The 7,735-nt window shown below is 39.1% G+C and overlaps 1 pseudogene across 1 annotated transcript; it reads left to right on the forward strand.

Moving 5' to 3' along the window:
- The first annotated feature begins 5,929 nt into the window (after nt 1-5,929).
- On the forward strand, nt 5,930-6,154 carry LOC308353386 (small nuclear ribonucleoprotein G-like; annotated as a pseudogene). The gene has a single exon. The product of its transcript is annotated as a small nuclear ribonucleoprotein G-like (transcript).
- The last annotated feature ends 1,581 nt before the right edge of the window (nt 6,155-7,735 follow it).

The following is a 7,735-nucleotide window of genomic DNA, read 5'->3' on the forward strand; positions in this document are numbered from 1 at the left end:
GTTTTTAAATAACATTGCTTCTCTGAACAATAATGATTGTTAGTAATTATTAAGGAGGTAACTTCACTAGGGGGATTCACAAAACCAGGGTCATAAAGGCAATCTACTCATGAAAGAAACTAACCTTAAATTTAGTAAGCACAGCCCAGAAACATTTGGATATCCATAAATGTATACAATTTATAAAAGGCAGTAAGAAGACAACTCTATAAGCACCAACTCAAGAGATCCTCAAATATGATTTAAAGTAGAATCATCCTTGGATATCTTGGATGTTGAACACAAGTAAATCGTAGAACACCAATAGCTAAATTAAACTGTCCAATCCTAGGATCACTATTTCTTTCATGAATCTTCTTTATAACCTGATATGGTGGATTGAAATGTTGGCCACAATTCTCCACCCCTGTCTGTATCTTTGCCCTCTGCCCCAAGATTGTTTTAGTCCTCATGTAGACTCAAAGCATACCTACCTATCCACTGACTTTAGATTTAGCAATTAGGCTTTTTTTTTTTTTTTTTTTTTTAAAGACCAACCTGATGCTGCTATCATGATATACCCAAAGGCTTGAAATGTGTTTATGTAGTAGAGCTTTCTCCCTTCTACTGCTGCCATCGCCATCATATGTAAAGAGCTTCCCTGGGTTACTTCCATGCCCCAGTGTTGACACAGGTGCTAAAGACTGAGCCCCATGTGCGGTGAGGAGCCAAGCCCTACCAGACCCACGCTTGGAAGCACAGCTATCCAGCAAGCACTGTTAGATTAGTCCAGCCACAGCTAAATGAACATGAATAAATGGTTGTTATTTTAAGCCACCACATCTCAGGGCAGTTTGTTATGAAGTATGACCATGGTGATAGTTAAGACTTACACCAGAACCCATCCTTACTTTAGAAGAATTGTCTTACATCAATGCGTTGTTCCTTCTACTTAGTAAATATGAAAAATAATTATGGACCAAAATATGATCTAGGCACTAAGGATACAATAATGAAAAAGATGTCATTCTTGTTTTTCGAAGGGCTCACAGAATAAGAAAATGTGGTAGGCACCTAAACTAATATATGTCACACGATCAAAGCATATTTATGATGGAATGAATGATACATGAAATGAGCCAAAGATAATGTGGTTGTTTCTCTGATGAAGAGTAAGGAGGATACTGGTGAGGACCACTTCTCAAAAGGAAACCCCTTTATTAATTCACAGGAGCAAAGGCAAAGTGTAGGTTTTATTACCAACTACCACCTAGACCATGAAGACACACATAAGACACAGACATTTCTAATACAAATTCAGACTAAAAGATTCGTGCCATTTCAACAACGATGAATTATGCACCTACTTTGTGCAAAGGATTCTTTGCTAGGGTCTTACTAGATACATAGGTTCTGAATGAATAATAATTATAATGAGTGAATAATACATAGGTTCTGTCCAGGTGACTGTGACACTATTAAGGCTTAAGTAAGTACATCATAAAAAATATAAATATCCCATAGGCAAGGTATAAGGAGTCCTTGAACTCAAAATGTTATTATCTAAGCCTTACACATGATGACTCTAATTCAAGGCAGAAAATAATGCAGACTCAGTGAGAAGTTCACAACTTGGGGCGCCTGGGTGGCTCAGTGGGTTAAAGCCTCTGCCTTTGGCTCAGGTCATGATCCCAGGGTCCTGGGATCGAGCCCCGCATAGGGCTCTCTGCTCAGCAGGGAGCCTGTTTCCTCCTCTCTCTCTCTGCCTGTCTCTCTGCCTACTTGTGATCTCTGTCCAATAAATAAATTTAAAAAAAAAAAAAAAAGAAGTTCACAACTTGCTATGAGGATTTAGAGGGAGGTGGCATCTGGAAAGTTTCAATAAAGAGAGATCATTTTAAAGGTGTTTAGAAGAGACGGCCAGAGGCTGCTTCCCTTTTTTCTGAGGCTTCCAGGATATTAAAAAAATTTTTTAATTCCAAAAGTAGGCTATAAAAGTTGTGGTGTATTGTTAAGGTTTTATTTTTACCAAACTAATGACAATTAACTTAACTCACAAAAGCAAAGATGACATGTAAAACTTTACAAACTTACTTGACAATCATACTAAAAGGCCAATTTGAGGTGTTTCATCATTGTGAGATCAGAACGAAATGGCCCAGTTAATCCTGGCTGGGTCAGGTCCCCGTCTGAAAGCTGACCGGCAGTATGGCAGGCAGGGTAAGGAAGCTCTGGGAACAGAACACATTTGGGCTGGAGTTTTGATTGTGAAATTATATAAAATGATTTTTCAGAAGCCCCAACCTAAGGTCCGCCTTGATGTCAGTATGTGCATTGCTGATGAATGCTGCTCCTGAAATAATAAGAATGAAAATGACATATGCATCAGAAGGAAGGCACCATTGTTGCTTAAGGAGACTTAGATTGCTGTGTGCTGAGTGGGAATGCAGAGAATAGACAACCAAAGTAACCCAATGTACCAAGATGAACAAATGCAGTAAAGGTACAAGCCTTTGTGTCAAGGATATTCCATGAAAAGTGGAACAAAACACCAAATCATTGCTGAATGAAGAAAATGAACCCTGCTAGATGAACAAAACAGACTCATAAAAGATGATTCAAAGATGCCAGGGCAAAAGAAGATACGTAAATTAATCTCACAGTATGGAAGTATTTCTCCATCTTTGCACATGTTTTGGGTGAAGAGTTGACCGTGGGCTGTTCTCATCTCTGATTTCAAGAACAGGATGATAATAATATATTATACATTATACAAAAAATTGTATTGATTGAGAAATCACTATGTCCCAGACAACATTCTAAATACTTACATGCATTAATTCATGGAACCCTTATAACAATGACAGGAGTGGGTACCATGACTATTCTGTATAAAGCTAAGGAAACCAAGGCACAGAAAAATTAAGGACTGGTGGTCTTGCTCTAGAGTTTTATTCTTCACTGCACTGCACTCCTGCAAAACTGTAAATCTCAGGTGCTAGAAAGGCTCTCTGAGATGGAACTTAAGGTTTGGTATTTCTAATAAGCTTCTAGGTGATACTAATGCTACTGGACCTCACACCAGAGTTTGAGGAGTGAGGTTCTTTAAGATACTACATCAGGGTTAAACTGATTGTTCAGGTCTTCCTGGAGGTCATGATGAGTGGAAGCAGGCACAGGGTGGACTTCAAGGATCCTTCTAAGTCAAGAACTTGTTTTTGCATCCTATTTTCTATTGTGGGGTTCACTGTTGAGCAGAATCATACCTTTTAAGAAATAGCCTCTGCAAAGGTCAATGGGAGACAAGCACAGGGCTGTATGGAGATGTCTGTCTGACCAGTATACTGCAGCAAAGGTCTGAGGGGGCTCAATTCAAATGAGAGGTCCCAGGTCTAGGAACAATTACCTTACCATCTGCACTTTCCAATGTTCAATATATGATTAAGCCTGTGTTGAATACCTAATTAAACACCCCAGAGCGGCTTCACCTACTAAAACTTTGGGGCCAAATTTAAAGCTTTACCATGACAGAGTTCTAGGATCCCCAGAGACAACTGTTGTTGGTATGAGGCTAGGTTTCGAACTAACAACTGGGAGAAAAAGTTCCTATCAATGTGGCTGAGTGCCGTCCCTAGGGAAAAGGTCTATAGCTCCCGAAACCATGGCTGAAACTCATAACCTCCAATGAGGCACAGAATCCCACTGCCATCCCTCTGTGTGCTGACTAAGAAAACCAGGAAGTCCTGACTACAGGTTTTTCTAGAGGAATAGAGTAAGACAAGAAACATAGGCTGTGGCTTCTAATGGGCTCATGTTGTAATATCCTGCCCAGCCCCAACTCTCAGTTTTTATTTTGACTTGATTTGACTTTCCCTACAAGTGTCACAGTCCTTGTGGTTCTGGGGAGCTGACTTCGCGCCTCGTTCCAAAGGTGGGAATATGACTCAAGTCTGTAAATCACAGCACATTTCCTCTGGTTCCGGAGATGGGCTCAAGGAAAAGCAGGTTATGCAAACCAGGCTGGTGAGTACAATAAGCCATCATTCCGGAACTTCTGTTGGAACTGCCAGGATTAAGAGCAGTCTCACTCAGAAAGACGTGACGCTGGGAAGATGTAAGTAAGCCTGGTGCTTCCAGGGGTCACCAAAAGCAAAGAATGTGTTTGATACTGACTACAACACAAAGGAAAGTGGAGGCAAGAGGACAGAGAGAGACTGAGTGCTGTTGAGATGTTGTGAGGCTCTGGATCTAGCTGTGTCTAAAGCTAATGCTAGCTCTGTATTTTTTTCAGTTCTTTGAACAGCACATTTTTTCTTTTTGTGTGGGCATCTATTGTTTTGTCCCCAAAGCGTCCTGACTCCCAGAGAAGTCCTAATGAGAAGAAGCAGAATTTGTATTTAATTTAGTAGGCGGCTGCATTTCTTGAATTGAAGGTGGGGGGTGGGGTGGGGAAGGGGCAACAGGCTGTGAAATGGATTTGCTGTAAGTCAACTACAATTTAGATAAAAGAGAGAAAAGTAAAGAGAAGACAGAGAGAGAGAGAGAGATGGGTGGATAATAAGAGTGTTAAATGGATAAATGAGGGAATTCCCTATGGATTGATTCTTTGTATACATTAAAATACTTAGAAGTCTAAGTGTCTCTTACAGTTTCATCACACAGATGAGTGGAGTGTGTGAAGATGGGTAGCATATCATACAACCAGAGAAGTCCTGTTCACAGGACCTCCTCCAAAAGCATTTTTAACTGCATGGGTTTCGGAACAGAGAGCTGATCACATTTAAGACGGATTCAGAAAGACAACAGTGCTTTCCAAATATCTAATCTACAAAACATTGCAACAGATGCAGGAGGTTGGAGGCTTTGACAATTCTATTTAGCAAGCAGTAAAGGGAGAAATAAGGAAGAAGAGACACATTTTCCTCTGCTCTCCCAGATTTAACGTCCAGAATACTTCCTGACTCATTGTAGCCCATATGCCTCTACCCACTTTATGTTTTAAGCGCAAATATTTTATTCTCAAATTGAGGGTAGTCGAACCAAGTGGTTTTCCAGTTTTTCAGGATGAAACGTTCTACCGCCAGAAACCATTTTAAAAATCACCTACCACCTTCCCATGAGTCCTGTAAGCAAACAGATGTGCTATACAGAGAAAATGCATGTATCTTACTGCCGTCTGTGGCATGTGAACACAGTGATCTAAGTAGAAGGGGGGAAATGGTATATTGGGAAAAATGGGTCTTTAAAACAGATATTTATATTTAAAAATCTATATTTAATCTCAGTGGGGGAGAAAATAAATGATACATGGAATATAACAGAAACATCTCTAAACTGAAATAATGTTCTCATAACACTACTCTTAGCCTTTTACAGACACGCTTCCTTTATTTTGCTTTTGGAAATGGGGTTTTGTTTTTGCGTTGATGGATCTCAGTCAATGATGAGATTCCCTATGACTATTCATTACTTGTTACAGCTAAGTCTCTGGTGAGGTGTGAATATTTATGAAGGCTGTTCCTTTTTTGATTGGCTCTGATTCTGGTAGCCTTATTAAGAATAAGGCTTACACTAGATTTGCACTCTTGGTAAGCAGGGCAGCATACCAAATACTGGGTAGAGTTGCAGTGTTTTCAATAAAAAAAGCACCTGGGAGTATTAAAATTTGGAAGAGTATGTGTAGCCCCCAGGCTGCTTTCTTGTAATGTATGCCAGTTTTGAGATTCTGCCATTTCTTACTTAAAGTTAATGATCTAAATTTCAAATGCAGGAAAGCTCTAAAAGGGAGTGATGGGAAAACTAGGGGAACAATGGACAACAGGCAGATTTAACCTGAAAGGACCTATGAATGAATCACAAAGCCAAGTGGCTACATACCTTAAGGTCACTTTTTAAAGCTGTGGTATAAAAGTTGTTGCCTGGAGGTAACTGCGCTCACCGACTCGAAACCATGAGCAAAGCTCACCCTCCAGAGTTGGAAAAATTTATGGACAAGAAATTATCCTTGAAATTAAATGGTGGCTAACATGTCCAAGGACTATTGTGGGGGTTTGATCCGTTTATGAATATTGGGATAGATGAATGTGTGGAGATGGCAACTAGTGGGCAACAGAACAATACTGGAATGGTGGTAATACGAGGAAATAATGTCATCATGTTAGAAGCCTTGGAATGAGTATAAACAATGGGTGTGTTCATCAGAAGAAATCAACTGCTTCCACATGTCCCCTCCTGATAGTACCTCTTCTACTGCAATATAAAAATCAGGTCATGTGCATTTTCATGTTGGACTTTTTTGTTAAATAAACTTGTATAACAGTAAAAAAAAAAGTGTTCCCTAAGAAAGATACCAAAATAAATGACTACACTAACTGAAAAAAAATAACTAAGTGCATATAAATGTGTGCAGAAGAGGAAGGGTATGACTGCATGTAAAATTATATTGCTCTCCAGTAAATATTAATTGCCTGTGGCTTGTTAGATAACTTTGGGGATCCAGAATATAGATTGTGAGTCCTTCCTAATACCAAATGTACAACATGATTCAGGAAAAAGAAAAGAATACTGACAAAGGAAAAATATGAAAACCAACTCATGGACACCATGCTTACTATTTCAGGTAAGAAAAAAAGTCAATTTTTACTGTATCAAAATTAGGAGAGAATAGCAAAAAACAAACAAACAAACAAAAAATAACAACAAAAAAAACCCCTACCTTTTTAATATACCTCAAGTAACTTCCTAGATTGAAAGTTCTTAGCTATGACCTCAAAACCTGCATATAAATCCAGGACATCATATGGTAGTAAAAAGTCAGAGTTAAAGTTGAAAATTGTAATTATAGGCTTATGTTGGCTTTGCCCAGGGCAGTCTCATGCTGGCATTACCTACGCAGTTGTCCTCTTTTTTGTCTAATGCTATGCTATGGCTGTCTAGAAATCCTCAGTAATTTTATCTTTGAACTTGAGTTCCGTAAGTGAAATCCACTGGACAAAAGGGCATGTGTTCGAGCAGAGGCTAGAAGTGCAGTCTGCGTGTTGGACATGCACCATTCACCAAGAGTTCTCAAAGCACCATCCACACAGACTTCCGCACATCTGCTCTGCAGGGGAATTCAGTAAGACCCAAACTGAGTAAAAAGGAAGCTGATTACATCTACAACTGAGTAAGCAAGGTGCTGACAGCCCTGAGAGGCGGTATCTTCCATTATAATTAGAACTTTGCCCCAAATGCAGAAAGAGGACAATGGCATTCTCAGAAATACTAATGACCAAAGAACCTTACTCAGTCTTTTCTTCTATGTTACTACTTCCAACCACAATTACTAGCAATTATTACAATTCCAATTACTAGCCAACCACAGATGTCAAAATTATGACATCAGAGTAGAGGGAAAGACAGGGCAACCCACACTTCCTTTCCCCTTCAATCCTTCCTTATTCATCAATAAGCCAAAAACAGAAAGTATTGGTAAAATGCACGCATATCAGATTAAATAACAACAGCTGAATTCGTTTTGTCCAGCATTTCCATCGTTCTGAAAAGCACAAAATACCTACACATGTAGAAGCTACAAAATACAAACTGTGATTTTGGTGATTCCACCTATAAGCTAAATGCTCTTGTATTTGCATTTAAAGTTGGCACCATATAACATAAAGACGCATGGTAAACTTCATGCTAAAAATTAACATTTTAAATTCTCCTTTGAATGCCATTAAATAGCAAATAAAAAACATCCTGACAACTCAAAGGA

This window comes from Martes martes (assembly GCF_963455335.1).
Source record: "Martes martes genome assembly, chromosome: 1".
Lineage (NCBI taxonomy): Eukaryota > Metazoa > Chordata > Mammalia > Carnivora > Mustelidae > Martes > Martes martes.